The sequence below is a fragment of the Vicia villosa genome, linkage group LG1, assembly GCF_029867415.1.
Source record: "Vicia villosa cultivar HV-30 ecotype Madison, WI linkage group LG1, Vvil1.0, whole genome shotgun sequence".
Lineage (NCBI taxonomy): Eukaryota > Viridiplantae > Streptophyta > Magnoliopsida > Fabales > Fabaceae > Vicia > Vicia villosa.
In genome coordinates, this window is record NC_081180.1 from 222,062,021 (window position 1) to 222,085,373 (window position 23,353).

The 23,353-nt window shown below is 35.6% G+C and overlaps 1 long non-coding RNA gene across 1 annotated transcript; it reads right to left on the reverse strand.

The window, feature by feature from the left end:
• Positions 1 to 16,566: 16,566 nt before the first annotated feature.
• On the reverse strand, positions 16,567 to 17,741 carry LOC131622920 (uncharacterized). The gene is made up of 3 exons (XR_009290041.1): positions 17,674 to 17,741; positions 17,097 to 17,221; positions 16,567 to 16,841 (listed from the first exon to the last, which is right to left on the reverse strand). It is a non-coding gene; the product is annotated as an uncharacterized LOC131622920 (long non-coding RNA).
• Positions 17,742 to 23,353: the final 5,612 nt, after the last annotated feature.

Consider the following 23,353-nt stretch of genomic DNA (forward strand, 5'->3'; position numbering starts at 1 on the left):
CTCAATTTTCTTGGATCAAAACCATAAAAACTCACAAAACCTTCATCAATCTTCATCAATTCAAGATCAAATCTCAAGAACAAATGAAGATCGAAGCACGAATCAAGATCTTCTCCTCCGATTGAAGTACCGCGCATCTCTCTCCCTGTCCTAGTGCCTTGCGACACACTCTCTCCCTCACATCTCTCGGATTTCGTTCGTGTTCGCGTCGTGTTCGCGTTCGTGTTCACCAGATCTCATTCTCTTTGTTTGATCCGGTAAATTCACTACAAACCTTGCTAGATCATCGATTTTGTTGCTTAATTCGACATTGATCATGATGATTTTTGATTGTGGATGATAGATCTATGATAATTGATGATGATAATTTCTTGTTGATTGATTGATTTGTGTTGATCTTGATTACTTGATTGAATTCGAGATTTACCGGGGAATTGTCGTTGATGATACATGCATGTTGCTTATGATCCAAGAAATTGCATGTTAAGTGTTGGATCATTTGAGTGTTTGAAGCATTTATGCTTAATTTTTAGTTTTTGCATGATAAGTGTTTGTTGAAATGCTTAATTGATATCTTTGAGTGAGAATTCACGGAGCCTTGTGGTTTTTGGACCTTAATTGTTGCTACTTGTTGATAATGATCAAGTCCGAAATCGGTTGAAATCTCTCTTCATCACTCGCACCATACTTGTTCATGTTAGAATGTCGCATGTCGACTCGTTGCCATTGTTTACATTTGCCAAAGGATGAAATGTTTGTTAACAAGGTGTTTAAATTGTGCACTCATTGATATGTGAAGTCATGGTTGATCTTGAATGCTTGATCTTGCTTTCGATGCCCATACAGGCTAATTCATGCTCTTGGTGCGACACCGACACGTCGATTGTTGGCATATCTCTTGTAGTTTATTCATGTTTAAGGTGAATCTCATTTGTTGCACAAAATGAAGGATTTTGGTCCTTAATTGCATGTTTTATCATCGCTCGCATGACGGTCGTTTGTGGTGGTTTGTATTCCGATTGCTCAAACGAGAATTTGGGTTTTTTGCTGTTTTTGCCTGTGTAGTTCGACCTATGGCCCTAGTAGGTCGACCTATTGCCTTCGTGTGACCCTCGGGTATGCGCACGCCAACCCTGCAGGTCGACGCATGCACTTTGTAGGTCGACGCATGCTTTCTGCATGTCGACGCATAGTTTCTTGTAGGTCGACGCATGCTTTCTGCAGGTCGACACATATCCTTCTTGCCTGTCTCGGGTATGCGCACGCCGACCCAGTAGGTCGAAGCATTGCCCTGTTCAGGTCGACGCATAGCGGTGTTTTTTGCTTGTTTTACTTCCTAACTTTAATCTTTCATATCTTTTCATTCGTAACTCCGATTTGTGCGTTCTTTATATCGTTGGAAAGCTTGTGAAACGTGATATATCATGAGATGATTGGTATTGATTGATTTTAGTTTATTCATGTTTGTTTTCCCTTTGACATTTGTTTCCATTTCGTATTTACGTTAATCGTTCATTTTCTTAGCTTATAATGCAATAACGCAATTCCGATTGCGGTGTTTGTTATCTCTAACTTGTGTGCTAGTGTGGAAGGCATTTGGAAAGTCACTGATCGACGCTTATAAATTGAGTGTTCCGTTTTATTTACGGGACACGGTTTCATTCACTCGTGTCGTGTTCTCATCTTGGAGACACGTTTCTATTACTTTATATCTGCTAGTTTGGATTGCTTGTTCCTCTTGCAGGTGTATTGTGATTATGCTCGACGCACATGTCGACCTTTGTTTGCTTACATGGATAATCGGTGTGCTGACCATTTGTTATTGCCTTTGCTAGCTCGCTCGCGGGATCCTTAGTTTTCTTTCTCTCTTCGCTGCGGTTTACGGATCATAATCCGTTTGGTATTGATCCCGTTTCATTTTATCTTTCTCGCACTTTACCGCCCTTTTGCATCATCCTTTAACACGAGAAGTAGGACTTAGACATGCATCTGGCCAAGCCCTCGAAAGAGGCTCTGTTTTTGTTGGTGTGTTTACATTTGTGCTTTACGGCAGGGAGTCACGGTGTAATAAGTCCTATATGGCACTCCCTTAAGTCCTCTTGGAAGGCATGCGGAGAGGGTTAGTAATCAACCCTCACCCAGTCTCATCAAGTTCGTTCAGTATGCGCACGCTACGAGTTGCTTGCTTCCGAACCTGCACAAGATCTTGTTATCGAGTATGTCAGGAAAAGGGTTCATGCAACCGGACCCCCGCATTTCCTATAGGTCGCGTTGACCGACGTTGATGCTCGGTGTATGCACGCACCGTTTTCCTTTTGGATTCGTGACGGCTTGGTTGCTGAGAGGGACTCGCTCCTCTTGTCTATGGCCCGATCATTTTTGCAAGGTCTAATGCTTGGTTGACTCGGGTGATCCGCTCCCCTTGGTTATGGCGGGACCGCTTTTCTACTACTTGGCCAGTGCCAGTAGTTTGTTTGATTTACGAGCGGAGCCCGTTTGTGTGATACTCTTGTCTGCTTTCCCTTTTCCTCGTAGGTTGCTAGTTTAGTTTATACTTGTACCCTTTGTATGATAACATTAGGTAGCAAGCTTTCCCCCTTAGCTTAGGTTTTCCTCATGCATTCTTTAAAACACAAACCACACTCTTTGATTTTCTTGTCTTAAGAGCTTGTTATTTCCGCTCCATTCCCAAGCCTATGTCTCCAAAGGTCGAGCAGCGGAGTGCGAATGTAACTCGTTCACCTAAAAAACACAAAACAAACAGAAACTAGTTAGCCAAGCTACGGTACCTCTGATTCCTCTTAAAGGATACGTAGGCAGCGGGGTAGGGCTCGTGCGAGTATAACTCTTTCTTTTCCCTACATTTTGCATGCATTTTAGTCCAGATTAGCGCAGTTTGCTTACACACCCATAGTTTTAGACACAAGCGTAGATACCATCGAGTACGATGGGCGCGTGGGGTGCTAATACCTTCCCCTCGCATAACCGACTCCCTTACCCTTTTTCTCTGGTCGTGAGACCGTTGTTTTGTTTTGTGGTTTGCTGGCATTCCCTTCATTTTCAGGATAAATATGTTAGTGGCGACTCTGTTGATTTTTGCGGTAGCGACAAATATAACCGGAAGAGTCCCCCCTTACCTTAGCCAAAAATCTGGACTTTTCCTCTTCTTCTCCATCAAACCCGTAAGCCCTTTTTTCTCCAAATTCAGCAAGAATCTCCAATCTTTAAACTCGCTTATCTCTCTCATCAAGAACTTTCCTGACACGAATTAATATATCAAATCGAAGTAAATTTCGTGTAGAATTCGAATCTTCAAGAATTACCTTATTTGGAGCTACGAGCAGAAAGTTATGACTCGTTTTGTGAAGGCTGCACCATGAATACGAAAATGGTCTTGTCCATGATTTATTCTTCTCTCCCTCTTAGGTTTTCCTCTTCTATTTCTCAATTTATTCTTATTTCCTTGTTTTATGATAATATAACTTATTTAATAATGGGCTCAACAACTTAACACCCCCTCATTACTAAATACCACACTTGGCCCAAAGACCAATCTTCCATAATTCCTCCAATTAGTTCAACGAAAATACTAAATAATTCTAAATAATAATTTAATTTCTGATTAAATTAAAATTAGAAAATATGGGGTGTTACAACTCTCCTCCACTAAAAGAGTTTTCGTCCTCGAAAACATACTTCAAGTGAAAAGTTTCAGATAGGAGTCTTTCTTCTGACTCTCCAATTCCCAGGTAACATTTCCATAGGCGATCCTCAAAATTCATCTGAGCGATAAAATAATACTTACACTTTTCACCAACTGCTTCCTTCAAGAAACTCGAAAATCATATTCCTATATCATTGAATTTCAACTACCTGACTCCTCTCAAGTCACACCAGCAATTATCCAACCCGTTACATTCCGGTTACAATCATTATTACCAATTAGGAATTTGAGTTTTACCCAATTATGGCTCTCTCTACTCATTCGTTCAATAATCATTATTTACCATCCACGGTACTAATTCACCATTCAGCAATACTTACTCGCATAAAAAAAAACAAATTCCTTATTTACTTCCTCTATTTAAACATTATAACCATTAGAACGAGTACACACAAGTAATTATAATTACACTCATCAGCCTCAATATACCATTGCTTACAAATAGATCAAACTGAGTCCCACTCTTCTCTAAGAATTAAATCAACTTCGTCCTTCATATAGTATAATTCCTCATTATATTTGGAAATCTACAATAACACTTTACAACAGCACAAAATTATTATAGCATCATATAGTATCAACTCATCGTCTTAACTTCACCGAATACATACTTGTCAACCATGTACAACCACAATAACATATTCATCATCTCGACAATTATTCAAAAGGGTTCTAATTCCTTGACACGGTATCCTTACATCCACTAGATTCTAAATCCAACATATAGATCAATACATGTTCTCTACGTAGGTTCCTGACATATTAATTCCTCACTGTTCACGAGCAGTACTCATAACACCACTCCATATCACACTTTCACTGTGCGACTCCGATTACTCGCCTTAAGTCACCGTCCAATATGTTGCACTCTTTTATATTCACTTCTTCATAATTTCACACAATATGGTGAGTGATTATTCTCACGGCTTAGTATTCATCACATCTTATACCATTAAGGTAACAAGCAAGCTCATCCCATCTATATAATTTCGTCTACTACCAACAAGATATTAAGGGTGATCAAGTCCTCAATTTGTCAATAGATAGCCGACAACCATATTTAAGCATAAACTGTCGTTACTACATAATAGTGTCCTTCCTGAGTTTGCACCCAAACTCATTAACATCGTCATAGCTCAATAATTCACTTTGAGTCTTTACAACTTGCATACTTCCATCTCCCTTAATCTTGTTTGTGAGACACCGACATCCAAACATACTACACAATCTGCTTCATAGACACTTAGCATCTCACACTTGTTAGGTACTTCTCAACTTTAGAATCACTAATATACTCGTACATTACTATTCATCTTGTTCCAAATCAAAATCCTCATCGTAGCAAAAGACCGTGACAACATCTATAAGTCGTGGTTTTACTCCAAATTCCATGACATCTTTCGCGCCCAAACATCATTCCAATCGGAATTTCAACAAAGTTTTCCTCACATCAATAGGTGTTAGAAATCCTGTACAATTCTTCTTTTATACTTGTCGTAACTTTGGCATCACAAAAACGACTTCAACTGTTCTAAAATTTATTTCACCTTTACCACTAATTCACTCCTCACTAAAATGCATCAGCACTCAAATCATCTTTATTACTGAACATTTCATCAACTTATTCATCAACAACATGTTCCACTCAACTTCGTTTCAAACAATCGCGGTAGTTGGCATTCCTATTCAACAAGTTTCACACTTCATTAACCGACTTCAGAATCTCTACTCATAGGATCACCTCTACTGTATTTATAACTCTCCCATAAGGTAGAACATAATTTCACCTCTTCGTAGCCTCAAACGGCACATTAATCCGACACTCGAAACTCAAGATATGAATTTTTCAATCGTTGTCCGAAAATGCAACACCGACACCATGCAACGACACTCTAAACGATATCTCCAAACTCGTAAAATGGTACATTTAATTCCTAAAATTTATTCTCAACAAACATTTTAATTATTCCTTCAATCCGTTCAACTCTGACACTGACATCTCGTGTAGTACCAACCAACAAGTCTAGTTCTAAGAATAAGCGTAACCGCAACTTCACCTCTTTCCAACATCATCCTGTCCCAATTAAATATGTTACAGCTTCTACAACCATTTTTATAACAAAGTTCATCTCGTTAGCTTTCCGAAGCTTCAAACAGAACTCAAATTGGATGTCCAAAACTCTAGTTATGAATTTTTGAAGTTTCGTAACGATTCCGCAATTTTCCTGCGTTTTGCTTACGGAAATTTCGCTCCAAAACTCATCCTCTTCAATTCAATCACATTCCAAATAGCCCTTAATCATATCTCTTTGCTCCAAAACTTCTTATAACTTGAGCGACACATTCCTTCGTCGAAGTTCGATTTCTGAAGCATCACGACAGCAATCCTCTTTGCAAACTTGCAACTGAACATCTTCTGAGAAGCAAAGCTTCTCCCCCACTTCGCTCAAACCAACTCCTGCAACAAAACAAACAAGTACCGATAGTGATTCACTCACATGTCGCGTACCAAGGGATAATACGCCGACAGTAGCCAACTCTCATGCAACTCAACTGACTCGACAATTGGCCGGATGGACCGACCTTCTCTGATACCACTATTGTAACACTCTTCTAAACCCCGCGACAATTAAATAAAATTCAGAGTAAAACATAAAAACAAGGGTGCCACAATTAAAATAAATCAATTTATCATAAGTCAATTGTCATGCTACACTTAGAAACAAATCATCAAATTACCATAATCATGTTTCTACACAGCGGAACATTCTTCAACGGATAAGCATAACATCATCTATGCAATATCCCACAAAATAAATCCAAAACAAATATATAGAGTTATAATCAAGACTCTATACAAGCGCTTCCCCCAGTGTTACAATATCAGAGCATGACACCGACTCGAACTAAAATCACAGATAAACTCTACGAGTCATCCTCACCGAGCGCTTATGCCGCTACTTCTCAAATCTGAAAAATGTCAACAAGTAAGGGTGAGTCTCATTCTCAATTAGTCAATGTTATGCACTCATAAGCAGTAAAACATCATAATATATCATTCACCCAATTTGGCATATATTCAGATATTCAATTATCATTCATCAATCACAACAAATACAACACCAAACATAACACTGAAATCAACTTAATCGTGTTATGAAAAAGATGCATATGACCAACTGACACTATGCATGTGGTACCATAATCCGTGGAATCAATCCACCTGACCGATCTACGTCTCATCGAGATACGGCCCACCGATACAAATTCCTCACAATGGGAATTATGTCCACCATCGATCCAAATATCACCAGGATCCATCACCAAATGCATATGAATGAATGCACACATATAACATACTTAAAAACATCGCCGATCTGATGCATCGCATCATCTCACCATAACACACCATAGTTATCACCAACAAGTATGTACATGTATCATGCATCATTCAAAACAAATCAATCATCATCATACGATCAAAAGAATCACCACATGATCATGTTATACACACATTATCAATATTATGATCATGTAGTCACAACATCACTACTAGATCAAAATGAACAATGTCATCACCAATAACTCACCAAAGCGACACCGAATGATATATTCGGTTTCAACTTCATCTACAATTATACCATATATAATTCACACCACATATAACGTCAAAATCACAGTTATATCATTACGACCTCATCACATTGTCACATTAACCAAATAAATCACAAACATTCAATTATTTACACAATCATCCCAATAATAATAATTGCAATTCGTCCATCATCACACCGAAACAATGTCATATTCACACAATTACACATATGCATAATATTTTGTTATACAAAGCAATTGAATCAATTTTAAAAATAAGTCGAACACCGCCTATACTTCTATTTTATATTATAAAATATTTAATTAGCTTTGCAACGCCCAAAACGACCCATAAAAAGAGTACACGGATCAAAAGTTATGCAATTTCGGAGTTTAGAAATTTTTTTGCACAGCAGGGTCCGCTCAGCGGACCACCAGCGACCCTTGACAGAAGCGAACTACGTTGGGACCTCCGCTTAGCGAACCTACCTCCGCTTAACGGACGTGCGATTTTGCAGAATTTTCATCTCTGCAACAGACATGCGATTTCACACTCCTTTCACCCAAAATCGATTCCAAACGTTATTTACAGACATACAATCATCACGAACATCATCAGATATCATCAAACATCAAATAAACATATTATTAATCATCAATTCATACAAATTTATCAAGTTTCCCTAAACCTAACAATTTTAAATCCTGATATACCCAATCGAATCGAATCATACGTTAATCCATCATATTACCTATAATCGCACAATAGAAATTAACAGGAAGAGTCCCCCCTTACCTTAGCCAAAAATCTGGACTTTTCCCCTTCTTTTCCATAAAACCCGTAAGCCCTTTTTTCTCCAAATTCAGCAAGAATCTCCAATCTTCAAACTCGCTTATCTCCCTCATCAAGAACTTTCCTGACTTGAATTAATATATCAAATCGAAGTAAATTTTGTGTAGAATTCGAATCTTCAAGAATTACCTTACTTGGAGCTACGAGCAGAAATTTATGACTCGTTTTGTGAAGGCTACACCATGAATACGAAAATGGTCTTGTCCATGAGTTATTCTTCTCTCCCTCTTAGGTTTTCCTCTTCTATTTCTCAATTTACTCTGATTTCCTTGTTTTATGATAATATAACTTATTTAATAATGGGCTCAACAACTTAACACCCCCTCATTAATAAATACCACACTTGGTCCAAAGACCAATCTTCCATAATTCGTCCAATTAGTTCCACGAAAATACTAAATAATTCTAAATAATAATTTAATTTCCGATTAAATTAATATTAGAAAATATGGGGTGTTACAAAGGGAGCATAAGTGTTGACCAGAGTTTGTATAGGAGCATGATTGGAAGCTTGCTATATCTAACAGCCAGTAGACCAGATATTGCATTTGCAGTTGGAGTATGTACCAGATATCAAGCAGAGCCAAAAGTAAGTCATTTAAATCAAGTCAAAAGTATCCTCAAATATGTAAATGGAACTTCTGACTATGGCATATTGTATACTAACAGAAGTGACCCTGTCTTGACTGGATATTGTGATGATGACTGGGCTGGAAGTGCTGATGACAGAAAAAGCACATCTGGAGGATGCTTCTTCCTAGTGTCATACCCCAAGTTTTGACCCTAAGATCATACATCATTTGCATCTCAATCATCAATCAAGAGTTTCATCTTAAAGCTCTGTTGATGGTATTATGCTTATTTCATCTGTATGAGGGATCATTGAGCACCAATATTTTTTTTAGTTTGTATATGTTTTACTAAACCAAAATATCAAAAATATTGCGTTATGCTTTTGCATGTTTGTATTTTGTAGGTATCAAGTCAAAATATTCATCAAAGAGGCATTTTTTTAACTTTCTTCAGCAAGCAATCGAGTGCACAAAGATACCAATCGATTACACCAAAACAGCAATCGATTGCACCAACTGTTTTTTCACCAAATTCAGGTAGTGCAATCAATTGCACCAAAACAGCAATCAATTGCACCAATGCAAAAATTGGAAAAACGAAGGCATTTTTCATCTTTTGAAAGTGATGACATCATTTGCAAATATGGAAAGCGTGACTTAGTTCTTATATTTGATTTCCTACATCATCTTATCATAAGCCCTCATGTGATGACATCAAGACCCTTGGATCATAATTTTGGCTCCATACTCACTTACCAAACCTAAATCTATTTTCCAATCCTAACTCCAAACCACCAATAATCCCAAGCCTAAATCCTATAAATAGAGGCTTTCCCCTCTTCATTTCTCAAGCTTTGAAAGCCAAAGAAAATCTTGCTCTTTCTCTTCTTATCCCTCCCAAACCCACTCAAAGCTTTTTTCTTCCATAAAAGTTAGTGAGTTACATCTTGAACCTCACTAAATTTGAGCTAAACCTTCATCTAAACACTATTTCCTTCATCAATTGTGAGAGATCAAGGCTTGTGTTTGTGTATTCTTGAAGAAGATTCAAATTTTGTGAAAGATTTGGTAAAATTCTAGATCCTTTCCATAATTCAAGATGTGATCCATTGTTGTTTATGTTTGATGCACCTTTGGTGCTACATTGCTGAGTTTTGCTTGCTTACTTGATACATTTTCATGCACAAATTGATCCAAGATCACAAGGTGTTTCATTTTATGTTTAAACAAGTTTTTTTCCCTTTGCTTTGCTGCTTTTTTGAAAAAATGCATGGTGCAATCGGTGGCTCTCTTGCTGCAATCGATTGCAGAGGTGTAAAAGTGTGCTGTTTTTGAAAACTGAAGAAGGTGCAATCGATTGCACCAAAACAACAATCGATGGCACCAACTATTTTTTCTCTAAATTTAGGCAGTGCGATCGATTGCACTAAAACAACAATCGATTGACAGAATTTTGTATTTTTTACCTTTTTTAAAGCTTGTTTTGGTTCTAACTCATCTTCTACTCCCTTCTTTTGTTATTTTCTTTGAATCACAAGTTAGAGGCCTAATTTCTCTCTAATATCAATGGACTTAGGGCGTCGATAGGATGAAAATTCGAATCCGCAATATTAAGTGATTGAGCGTAGAGATGAAAGGAGCTTTTGAATGTGGTTCCATCTTTTATTTCTTTTTATTTTGATTGATGAAATTCTTTGATACCTTGAGAATTCTTATGGATTCTTGGTAAAGATGAGATCGCTACCTATTTTCTTTTCGTGCGGTATTGCTTTCGGAGAGTGATCTATATATCACTTCTCTCGCATGCATTAGCACATAAAGTTTTGACCGGCCTCGTTGTAGTGCGATTTCTACATAAACCACTTGGCGATCTGCTTAACATAGCGCAATATTTCGTGTCCCGAATAAAAAAGATCAAACATGGAAGAGAATTGTATGCGGTTGATTTAAGACTTATGGAAGTTTATCGTGTAGTCGCTATGATTTTATCAAGCTTCTGATAAATTTCCATTGAATTTAAATCTGAGAACATCCTTCACTCACCATCGATCTTTACTACTAACTTTGATAACATACTTGACAAGTTTCAAGATGGTTATCTTTAACACCTAACAATTAACTTTAATTTCCTCACTTTATTATATTGCTCTTTATATTTCTCGCTTTATTGCTTTATTTTATCATTTCATCATGTTTATGTTTCCGCCATTTTTGCTTTGTCCATTTGGACGTTTACATTCCCCCATTTTCTCTTTGTCCATTTGGACTTTTACATTCCGCTATTTTCTCTTTCTCCATTTGGACGTTTTGTTCATGTTTCCGCTATTTTCTTTTTGTCCATATGGACCATACTCTATTTTTGTGCTAAAACACTAATAAATAACTAAAAATCTAAAAAAACACCTTAGGCTCTCTATGGACTATTGGTTACTATCCCGAGCATTTTTTAGACTTGGACTTTTGGACTTAGTACCTCTAGACCCTATTATTTTGTTGTTACTCTGTCGTTATTCTGTCTGTCTGGCATTGGATTCTTGTCTGTTTGTGTGTGCAGGTATTTCCTCGAAAGCCCTTGAAGGTTAATTCCAAGGCATTGAGATAAGGATTTTACCTGAAAACAGTCGTTACTCTGCCCGATTTTCGTCAGAATTGTAATGTGCTTAATGCAAAGTTGTGCTAAAGTCGATAAGTTCATCTAGATCCCCGAGTGGTAATGTGTTGGCTTAGTGTTGGTAGTCCAAAGTATGAGAAATCTACCTAGACTCTTAATCCCAAGTGTTGGCTTCTTTTTCGGTTAGACCGTTTCTTTCCTTAGCTTTTATTTTACGCACTAGGGTAGCCTCTTCATCTCCTCCCCTTTATAAAAAATCCTCACACACATAGTCTTCATAGAATATTCTTTATCCTCATTCTAAAATAGAATAGAATACACTTTAGCATATAGGGTTATTCAAACACACAATTTTATTCAAATGTTTCTTGTTCTCTCATAATTTTACATAATATCCAGAGTATTGAGAAACAACCATTTATCGTGCTTTTTCTGATTCATCCACTGTCTTTCGGTGAGAATTTTTTCGATAAACAATGTCCCAAATTCAGTTTGCCTTTGATCCACTGTTTTGACTCATTCCAACATCGATCCACTGCCACCGCTGATTCCGTAGATAGAACCGTCTACTTCGATCCGGCCAAACCCAGAAGGTTGCCGCCAACTCCATCCGCACGTGCCCACTGTTGCACCCCAAAATTTGCCCTCCTAATTTTTGATACTATCTGGCTTAAGCTTCACATTTCATCTGCATACCTGTATTAGGTCATCTAACACATCATGCATCATTAATCAATAACTTGGCATTGGGATCAAGGATCTTAGTAATAAGGGTTTCTATATGGTTTTGAGACCCTCCTCTTCATTCAAAGTTATCAAGCTACAATAAGCATCTTCATAGAGATCTCTAAGAAAAAAAGACATTAAATGCGTACCTCGAGGAAGGATAAGGTTCTTGGATCATTACTTAAGTTTATTTGGAGTTCATTAAATGGAGGATGGACATTAGGTTTTCATTATTTCTATACTTCAAGTCTGATTCATCTCCAAAGATTCTTCAAAGTATTGCTATGGAATTAATAATTATCCTTTCAATCATTTGTTGCTTGTCAAGCAAGTTAACCTAGTTTGAAGAATTGAGATCCCATTAATTTAAAATTAGATTTGGGATATTTGTCCAAATTTCTTTATCAAGGATACATGATTAAGGGTTGTTCAATCAATTTTGTGAATCTAATTATTCAAGGACATGAGTTTGGCCGTGATACTAAGACTCGACTCTTAGTAAATTCGAAAAGAAGATTCAAGATACAAAGGCAACATCATTTAAGTTCAACATCATTCACATTTATCCAAATTCCAAGTGCAAACTCCATTACAAAAATCCAAATCCACTACAAATTCCAAGTGCAAATTCCATTACAAATTCCATTACAAAAATCCAAATCCATTACAAATTCCAAGTGAAAATGCAAAAGAGAACATTTATACAAAAGTATATTAGATTCCTACTTCCTAAAGCTTATTGTTCCCATCATAATTTCATGTTGCACCATTAGCATAGTCCCCAAAAACGGCTACCTGCCACTTGCAGCGCAAAGTCTATCCATAGCCATGTCCATCCTACATTAACCAGTTATCAAACAAAGTAATCAGCCCAACATTCCATGAGAAGCAACCTATAGCCCTGCAACATACATACAGCCTTGATAATATACTCCATATTCATATATTCATTCTGAAAGCATACAAACTGTAAAATCATGTCAAAAACCGACTCCTGATGTTGCTTGTCATTTGTGTTAGTGTTAGTACAACATTATAGAAAAATAAAAACTTTTCTTTTGAGATTAACATGTGCATTGCATTCTCATTATCTTTTTCAAAACAGAATTGTCTCTAACTTGAAAGTAAGTACTTGATACCAAGGAAAGTTCAACATTGAAATTCCATCGAGTAGTATTACAAGGGAAAAGGTTGGCCATCCACTGAGCAAATCCCTGAAGCATCCATTTGGTGGAATAGTTCCTCTCAATCTGGGGCACTCAGTCATCTCATGATCGACACTGGGGCAGATCATTGCAAGTCTCCATGATTCAAGCATATCAGATTTCTTTCTCAAGATCCTACAAGTTGGGGCAGATTAGTAATAATTCATTTCCTTATCTTCAATCAAGTGTCAGATATCGAGACATGTGTTGAGGAGTCAAACCAAACACCTTCACCAACATTTCCACAAGCAATAACCTTTCTGCAAAGGCACTCGCCATCTATTTCCTATATCTCGGAAATAATCATTCCATCCATAATCATACACGCATCATACATGTCATCGCATTCTCATAAATCCAAAATCCGATCCATCATTGGTGGTCCCCGTGCACCAGAGTCCAATTCATTGGCAATCTCCCACAATAATTCAATCACCAGTAATGCAGGGGCATCCACCCCACCTTAATTCTCAAACAGAGTACCAGAGCTTCGTCTAATCTATTCTCCACGAAAAGCAGAAACCCTGACCATCCAACCAATATACTGCATATAGAATTCATTGCATTGCATCTCTAGAAGTGCATAAAATAAATCAAACATTGCATGCGAAGCATAAGCCAAGTAACTCATCGAATGAGTTCCCTACAAAGCATTTGATTGATATTCCACTAGATCACTCAGAGTTACCATTGTGATGTCATCTTCCAAAGTCAATCATGCTCATCTTTCTCCAAGCCTAGGCCAGACTGGTATCCCATGTTTTACTACCTAGCTCATACTAGTATTTTTCCCACTCAACCCAGAGTTGACGGTTATCTTTTGTTCAATCCAGAATTGATTATCTTTCCCACTCAACCAAGGGTTGACGGTTATCTCTCGTATCTTCCCACTCAACCCAGAGTTGACGGCTACCCTTTATTTCTCTTTCCCTCTCAACCCAGAGTTGAAGGTTGTCTTTTGTTTCTCTCTCCATCTCAACCCATCTAGTTAATTCCTTGTTTCCTCTCAACCCAAAGTTGACGGTTATTTCTAGTCTCTTTCTCTTTCCCACTCAATCTAGAGTTGACGGTTATCTTTCTTCTTTTCACTCTCAACCCAGAGTTGACGGTTATCTTTTATCCTTTTCCCACTCAAACCAGAGTTGACGGTTATTTCTTATTCAATCCAGAATTGACTTTTCCTTTTCCCACTCAACCTAGAGTTGACGGTTATCTTTTGTCCTTTCACACTCAACCCAGAGTTTACGGCTATCTTTTGTCTTTTCCCTCTCAACCCAAAGTTGACAGTTATTTCTAGTTAGTTTCTCATTCCCTCTCACCCAGAGTTGACGGTTATCCCTTGTTAAACCCAGAGTTGATTTCCCTATCCCTCTCAACCCAGAGTTGACGGTTATCCTTTTCCCAATCCAAAATTAATTTCTATTCCCACTCAACCCAGAGTTGACGGTTATCTTTTGTATTTTCCCTATCAACCCAGAGGTGACGGTCAACCCAGAGTTGACGGTTATCCTTTATCTTTTCCCACTCAACCAGAGTTAATGGTTATCTCCTATTCAATCCAGAATTGATATCTCTTTTCCCACTCAACCTAGAGTTGACGGTTATCTTTTGTCTTTCCCCACTCAACCCAGAGTTGACGGCTCTCTCTAGTTACTTTCTCTTTCCCTCTCAACCTAGAGTTGACGGCTATTTCTTATTGATTTCCCTTTTCCACTCATCCCAGAGTTGACGGTTATCTCTTATTCAACCCAGAGTTGATTCCTTGACCTTCTCTTTTCCCACTCAACCCAGAGTTGACGGTTATCTCTAATTAATTCCTCTTTCCCTCTCAACCCAGAGTTGACAGTTATCTTTTGTCTTTTCCCACTCAACCCAGAGTTGACGGTTATCTTTCCTCTTTTCCCACTCAATCCAGGGTTGACGGTTATCTTTTATCCTTTCCCACTCAACGCAGAGTTGACGATTATCTTTTATCTTTTCCCACTCAACCTAGAGTTGATGGTTATCTTTTCTCATTTTCCATTCAACCCAGAGTTGACGGTTATCTCTTGTCTTCTCCCACTCAACCCAGAGTAAACAGTTACTTATAGTTGTTTCTCCTTTCCCACTCAACCCAGAGTTGATGGTTATCCTTTGTTCAACCCAGAGTTGACTTCTCGAATTTCTCCTTCCCTCTCAACCCAGAGTTGACGGATTCTTGTTGATTTCTCTTTTCCACTCAACCAAGAGTTGACGGTTATCTTTTCTCTTTTCCCACTCAACACTGAGTTGACGATTATCTCTAGTTAAATCCTATTTCCCACTCAACCCGGAGTTGACGTACGGTCGCTTCTTATTTAATCCCGATTTGATTTTCCTTTTCTCTTTCAACCCAGAGTTGATATCCATCTCTTTTCAACCCAAAGTTGATCTTCCTCCTCTGTCAACCCAGAGTTGATATCTATTTCGTTTTAACCCAAAGTTGATACTTCCTTCCCCAGTGGAGTTAATATTCTTTTTTCCCAGCATATCTCACCTTTATTCAGGAAAATTTTCAGGTTCTTTGGGTATTTAATCTTCTTCTACCTTGAATGCTCGAAAGGCTAGCGCCAATCTCATCTTCAGGTTTAAGATGATTAAATAGGGGCAGCTGTTGCACCCCAAAATTTTCCCTCCTAATTTTTGATACTATCTAGCTTAAGCTTCGCATTTCATCTGCATACCTCTATTAGGTCATCTAACACATCATGCATCGTTAATCAATAACTTGGCATTGGGATCAAGGATCTTAGTAATAAGGGTTTCTCTATGGTTTTGAGACTCTCCATTCAAAGTTATCAAGCTACAATAAGCATCTTCATCAAGATCTCTAAGAAAAAAAGAGATTAAATGCGTATCTCGAGGAAGGATAAGGTTCTTGGATCATTACTTAAGTGTGTTTGGAGTTCATTAATTGGAGGATGGACTTTAAGTTTTCATTATTTCTATACTTCAAGTCTGATTCATCTCCAAAGATTCTTCAAAGTATTATTATGGAATTGATAATTATTCTTTCAATCATCAATTGCTTGTCAAGCAAGTTAACCTAGTTTGAAGAATTGAGATCCCATTGATTTAAAATTGGATTTGGGGTATTTATCCAAATTTCTTTATCAAGGCTACATGATTCAGGGTTGTTCAATCAATTTCGTGAATCTAATTATTCAAGGACATGAGTTTGGCCGTGAATCTAAATTCGAAAAGAAGATTCAAGATACAAAGGCAACATCATTCAAGTTCAACATCATTCACATTTATCCAAATTCCAAGTGCAAACTCCATTACAAAAATCTAAATCCACTACAAATTCCAAGTGCAAATTCCATTACAAATTTCATTACAAAAATCCAAATCCATAACAAATTCCAAGTGCAAATGCAAAGGAGAAAAGTTATACAAAAGTATATTAGATTCCTACTTACTAAAGCTTATTGTTCCCATCATAATTTCATGTTGCACCATTAGCATAGTCCCAAAAAACGGCTACCTGCCACTTGCAGTGCAAAGTCTATCCATAGCCATGTCCATCCTGCATTAACTAGTTATCAAACAAAGTAATCAGCCAAACATTCCATGAGCAGCAACCTATAGCCCTGCAACATACATACAGCCTTGATAATACACTCCATATTCATATATTCATTCAATCCACACTATACCAATAACACCAATACTTCATGCACATAAACCATATAACCTCTAACATTTATGCAATTACAAACAGAGTTTTATTAAGCCTAAAATTTTCTTCTAACCGTCTTTTTAACAGTCCCTACATCAGTTAACCAATTACCTTTAAGCTCTCTGCACTTGAAAAAACCTACTGCACCAGCCTTCAAGACCCACATCAGTTCCGAACCGGTTCAAGATCTTTCAACAAACCTGCAGCCACTTTCCTTACCTTCATTTGTTAAAAATCTGTCAAAAGAGAAAACGAGAAACAGATCATACCATGCAAGCATCAAACAAAGGCCTCAAGTTATCAATTAACACAAAAAATCCAGTCCTATACAATGCTTAAAAAGACCAAAGTACCACATCACATAATTCTGCCTATCATACCTACTATCCATCCAACCTCAGAGATTCACATAAAACTCAGCACATAGTTCATTCATTCAAAAGATTCAGCCCAGTTCATAACAAAAAAACAGAATGTAACAACTATTAACTAACTTCTAAACATCTCATAACTAACCTAACTGTTAGAAAAACCAATCTATAACTGTTACCACCAATTTTATAACTAACCCCAACAGTTTGTGTAACAGAAAATTAATTCACTTAATTTCCCTAACTAACCTATAACAAACTCTAACTACATATAACCATTCAGTTAACAAAAAGAGAATCAAGGGATTAGATTTTACCTCTGAATCAGATTCAATCCTCTCCATCTATTGTGTAGCAAACCTCTCCAATCAAAGGTCGAGATCCCTTCACTTGGTAACTGAATCTGCAGTAGAATCATCTATATAACAGAACCTAATAATCAATCCGGATCTTTGAACTTGGGCCAGATTTCTTTTCATCCCCTAGTGGCCCAGCGCACCATAGTTGTTTTTGGGTTAAGAACCTAAACAAACAAAAAACTCATTGGGCCAGGAACACATTCACTGCTGATTACACCCCCCCCCTGAGGCCCATGCTATCCATTTTTGGCAAACAAAATCTGTGAAACAAAAAAGAACTCTGTTGGGCCATTGATTGGGCCCTGCGCCCAAGATTACTCATGGACCATTAATTTCAATATTCACCCCCCTGATTCACTTTATTTTCTAATTAGAGTTAGGCCTCTTTTCTCTAGTTTCTTAAATTATTTTTTAGGTTCTAAAGACAATAAAAACCATTAAAATTTTGTTAGATTTTTAGGTAATTTTTCACACAAAAAACTCACAAAAATAATAGCTTCTTTAACTCAATTTTGTGCTATATTTCGACTTGTACCTATATGCTTGTATGTCAATTTTTGTATCATTGTGTTACTTAATTCTTGCTTATGATTGTGACTTTATTTTGTACATTCCTTTAGATTTTAGGACTTATAATTCTCACATGACACTAAGGCTAGTCTTTCCCCATTTAAAACCCTAACGCTTTAGGTAGAAACCATGATAACATTAGGATCTAGAAATTCTCATTTTAACATTAGGCTAGTTAATTCATATTAGGTTAGTTTCCCATTTCTTTTCCTTTTCAACTTTAAAACATTTAAAAAATATTTGATTTAATTCCCTTTAAAAAATACCAAGAAAACACCTTAAAAAACATCTAATAAAGGTCAGAATAATAAAAAGGGAATGGAAGCTCTCGTATCTCTTGTTTAAGGGAATCACTTGAGTGGAAATTCCCAACCATAAAAAGCACCAACAAGAGTAGCTCAAACCTCACTTGTTTAAGGGATGTACTTGAAATGCTCGACAAATTTCTCTCTTCTCTCTCCTGCCTTCAGGGAATTCTTTCCCATTAATCAGACACGTTGCTTCCTTTCGATTGCAGACAGGTAACGCATAAGACTCCACTCAACAAACTGCTATCCTAATGCTAGATTACGAATGTAACTTCGTCCACTAAAAAACACAAACAAACAAGAACTATTCAACCGAACTACGGCGCTCTAATTCCTCAAAAGGATACATAGGAATTAGGTCATGGAGCCTAAGCGAGCACAACTATTTATAAACCTTATTTTCTCTGTGTTTCCTTTTCTTTCTTATGCATGTATTCCCTTCGCATTTAAGCTTTAGATTTATAATACACACTCTTTAGATAGCAACAAACATAGGTGGATACCATCGAGTACGATGGACATGAGGGGTGCTAGTACCTTCTCCTTGCGTAACCGACTTCCTTACCCTTTCTCTGGTCGAAAGACCTCGTTCTTATTCGTTTTAGGTTTGCTGAAGTTCCTTTATTTTTAGGATAGATATGTTAGTGGTGACTCTGTTGTTCATCATTTCGCGAGCGTGCGACAGCTGGCGACTCTACTGGGGATGTGATAGACCTATGCTGGTCCATTCTTAGCGAGTCAATCCTAGCCTTTGTTTGTTTATTGGGTGTGCTTATATATTGTTTATGTTTTGCATTGTTTACTTTATGCTTGCATATCATGTTTACATTCCGCATGCATCCAGTCGTAGGCGCTCGAGGTGTCAAACCCTATCAGCTAACTGTGACATACTCTTGACAAAAGTTGGGTCTATTTTCTTCCTAATGGAATAATCTAAACCTCCTGCAGCTATCTGAACTAGTTCATGTTTTAGTATCTGCGTGAAACATTTTGCCTTAAGTGACCTAAACCTATTTAGGTAGTCGTCAATGATCTCTGCAAACCTCCTTTTGATGTTCGACAGTTCGACCAGACTAATTTTCGAATTCCCCTAATAAAATTGCTCGTGGAAGAGTTTTTCCAATTTTGGCCATGAGTCGACAGAATTTGGAGGTAACGTGGTGAACCACGTGAACGCCGCCTTAGTGAGAGATGATGGAAAATGTTTAACTCTGAGACTTTCGTTGTTCTCCATGTCTCCTGATTCAGTCAGATATCTGGCGATGTGTTCGGCTGTTGATTCTCCCGTTTCTCCTCCGAACTTTGTATACTTAGGTATTTTCCAGCCTTTAGGATTTTCTGTCTGCACAATGTATTTAGCTAACGGGGAAGAGTATGTTGGCCTTTGTAGTGGGCTATTCAGTCCATTTCTAGCCATAATCCTTTCGATAATCGTAGTTAGATTATTTTCCATGGCCGCCTCTTCATGCTGATATTGTTCGACAAACTGATCAGCGTCCTATTGTTGACCCACTATCACGACTTGTTGGTGTCTTCCTCGTACTCCACCTTGATTTGGTCGCAGTCTAGGAATTTGATTTTGTTGCACTGTTTCATCATCCATTGGATCTTCTCCTGCAGGGGTATGCACAACAACTTGCCTTTGGGCTTGAGGGGGTTGTCGACCAGACATTTGAGGTGCCCCCAGGAAGTTGCACAAATGAGTGAGTTGATCGACCACTTGTCTGTTCGACTCCGTTGATTCCTGCACTATAAAGTTTGAGATTAATCTATAATGATTTACTATACCATCAAGATTAATGTCAAAATGAACTTTCATATAACGTTAATTTTGATGTGATTCATTGACATAGTAAATTATTATAGATTAATCTCTAACTTTATATGTATGATCTATATGATAACATATTTCAATCCAACGATTGGTTTTAAAAATTATTTATTCGAAATGAAGTTATGAGCAGGTGAAACTCGTGGTGTAACTCTTTGGGTGTAATTTGATCCCTCTTTTATATATATATATATATATATATATATATATATATATATATATATATATATATATATATATATATATATATATATATATATATATATATATATATATATATATATATATATATATATATATATATATATATATATATATATATATATATATATATATATATATATATATATATATATAATGATAATAATTATTTGTATATTATTTAAATAATAACTTATTAGTCAATAAATACCTTTTTTAATTACTATACGATTATTCTTATTGAGAGAACACTGCTACATTGTTACATGTTAATTTTAAAACTTGAATCTTTGTAAAATTATTTTTAATTTGATGAATACTTACGCATTTAAAGGTTAACTTTTTGAGTTTAAAGTATAAAACAATTTTATACCAATCAAAACACTTTAATTTGTTATGTAATTTCAGTTTTTTATAATTAAAAATAGAATTTATTCTGATGCATGTCTCTTATTGATTGACAGTGTAAAATACTTTACACGGTCGGTGTATTTCTTTTTTCCCTAATTTTTAATTTCAAATTTAATATATAAATGGAAAAAAAGGATATGCACTGACAGTATAAAATAGTTTTACACTGTCAACCAATGACGATCATGAATCAGGACAAGTCAGACTGAAAATTTAAAAAAACTGATATGACATGGCAGAACGTTATTTTCTAATTGGATGACACTGTAAAACTTTTTTACACTGTTAGTGCATAACCATTAAACTCTATATAAATATATATTAAATCAAAATTTAATGCTCAGAAATCCTCAATAAAATGTTCTAAAAAAATAATCATTTAATTAGTATTAATAAATAATTAATTACTCCCACAAATCAGATACATTTTTTTTTAAATTCCACTTCAATAAAAAAAGTATGTTATTTGTGATTAATTAATTTATACAATAAAGTATTTTAACATATACTTCGATAAAATATTTATATATATAATGTCAAATCTTATTTTCAAAGCTGTATAATCATACTAAATTATAATCCTATAACTTCTTCTCACCAAAATTTCCTGCCAAATATTTTTTACCAATTCATAAAATAAAAATTTAATTTAATAATAATAATAATAAATTATAATCCTATAACTTCTTCCCACCAAAATTTCCCGCCAAATATTTTTTACCAATTCATAAAATAAAAATTTAATTTAATAATATTAATTAATTAATTAATTACTATAGATCTCTCCACTTCTTCAATTAATTAAATAAATAAATAATGATAAGGATAATATTAATAATAATAATAATAATAATAATAATAATAATAATAATAATAATAATAATAATAATAATAATAATAATAATAATAATATTAACCCACCTCTTCAAATAATCCCACGTTATTTTCCATTAAATAATAATAATTTAATAATAAAAATAAAAGATAATGCATAACATATCTCATTCTCACCACTTTCTCTTCTTATAATAGATGCATATTCCACTTCAACACCCAATTAACTTAGTTTGTAACTGCTATACATTGTTATACATGCCAACTATTTATTTTTAATTTCTGTTAATTAATAATTCAATTAAGATTAAGCCCACTAAATCAATTAAAGTAGTGGACATGACACCCACTAAATCTTAAGTTTTTAAAAACGTGGATCCTAACATTGCATGTAATGTAATTTGGCCAGTTACCTAAATATATAAATAATAAGAAGTGAGCATCTTTCTGTATGACACTAAATAGAGAAATATTTACATTCTTTCTTCAAATGCATGTTGATTTGATTTCTCATCGATGTTACATGCTAAACATAATACTTTTTTGTTTGTATATTTGCAGGAGATGCCTATTGAAGAATGTGTGAGAGCGGGGTGTAATACAGCAAATATTGTCTTTCAAAGGTCCGATTGTACTTACCTAGAGAAGTCTAATTTTCATTAAAAATTTCATTGTTAATTAAAAAATATTTACATTCTTTCATCAAATGCATGTTAATTTGATTTCTTATCGGTGTTACATGCTAAACATAATATTCTTTTGTTTATTACTTTCAAGCATTTCAATACATGATACAATTAGCAATTCTTCACCATTGAAATCTGCATTTTAATCAAGTGTAGCTTACTTTATCATTAAATAAATTATGTCAACAATTTTTATATGAGTTGACTTAGGAACTACAACTTTCATTAGCATTCTCATTGATGTTGCTAATGTTGTTTAAATATTATAAAATTATCATGTAAGCTTCTTATATTTTCTATTATTTTTTTTATTGATATGGTGTGTGATATTAAGCATGAATTTATGTGGTATTTTTCTTTTAAAGTATGACATGATTTAAACTTTTTATTTTTCAAGGGCCAGGATGTACAACATTTTTGAAGATTACAAGATGAAATTATAAGAGATTATATAAAACTGAAATTAGTTACTAAATTATAATCCTAAATCTTCTCCTCCAAAAACTTCCCACCAAATTTTTTTATTTATTTTTATTGATTTTTAATTAATTAATACATTATTACTTATTGTTTCATAGTATTTTTTTCCACTAACTAAAAATCATCACCTTTTTAAGCATTAATTAATTCACCTTTCACTTATTTCATTTTCTTTTCTTTTTTAACTAATAATAAAAGAGTGGGGGAGTGTAGGAGAAAACGTGGCTTAGTGGTTTATATTTCCTATTACTTTTCATCTCTAATTTGCCATTTAAAACTCCTTTCCACTATCTCTATTTTGACAATCGTTCCCCATG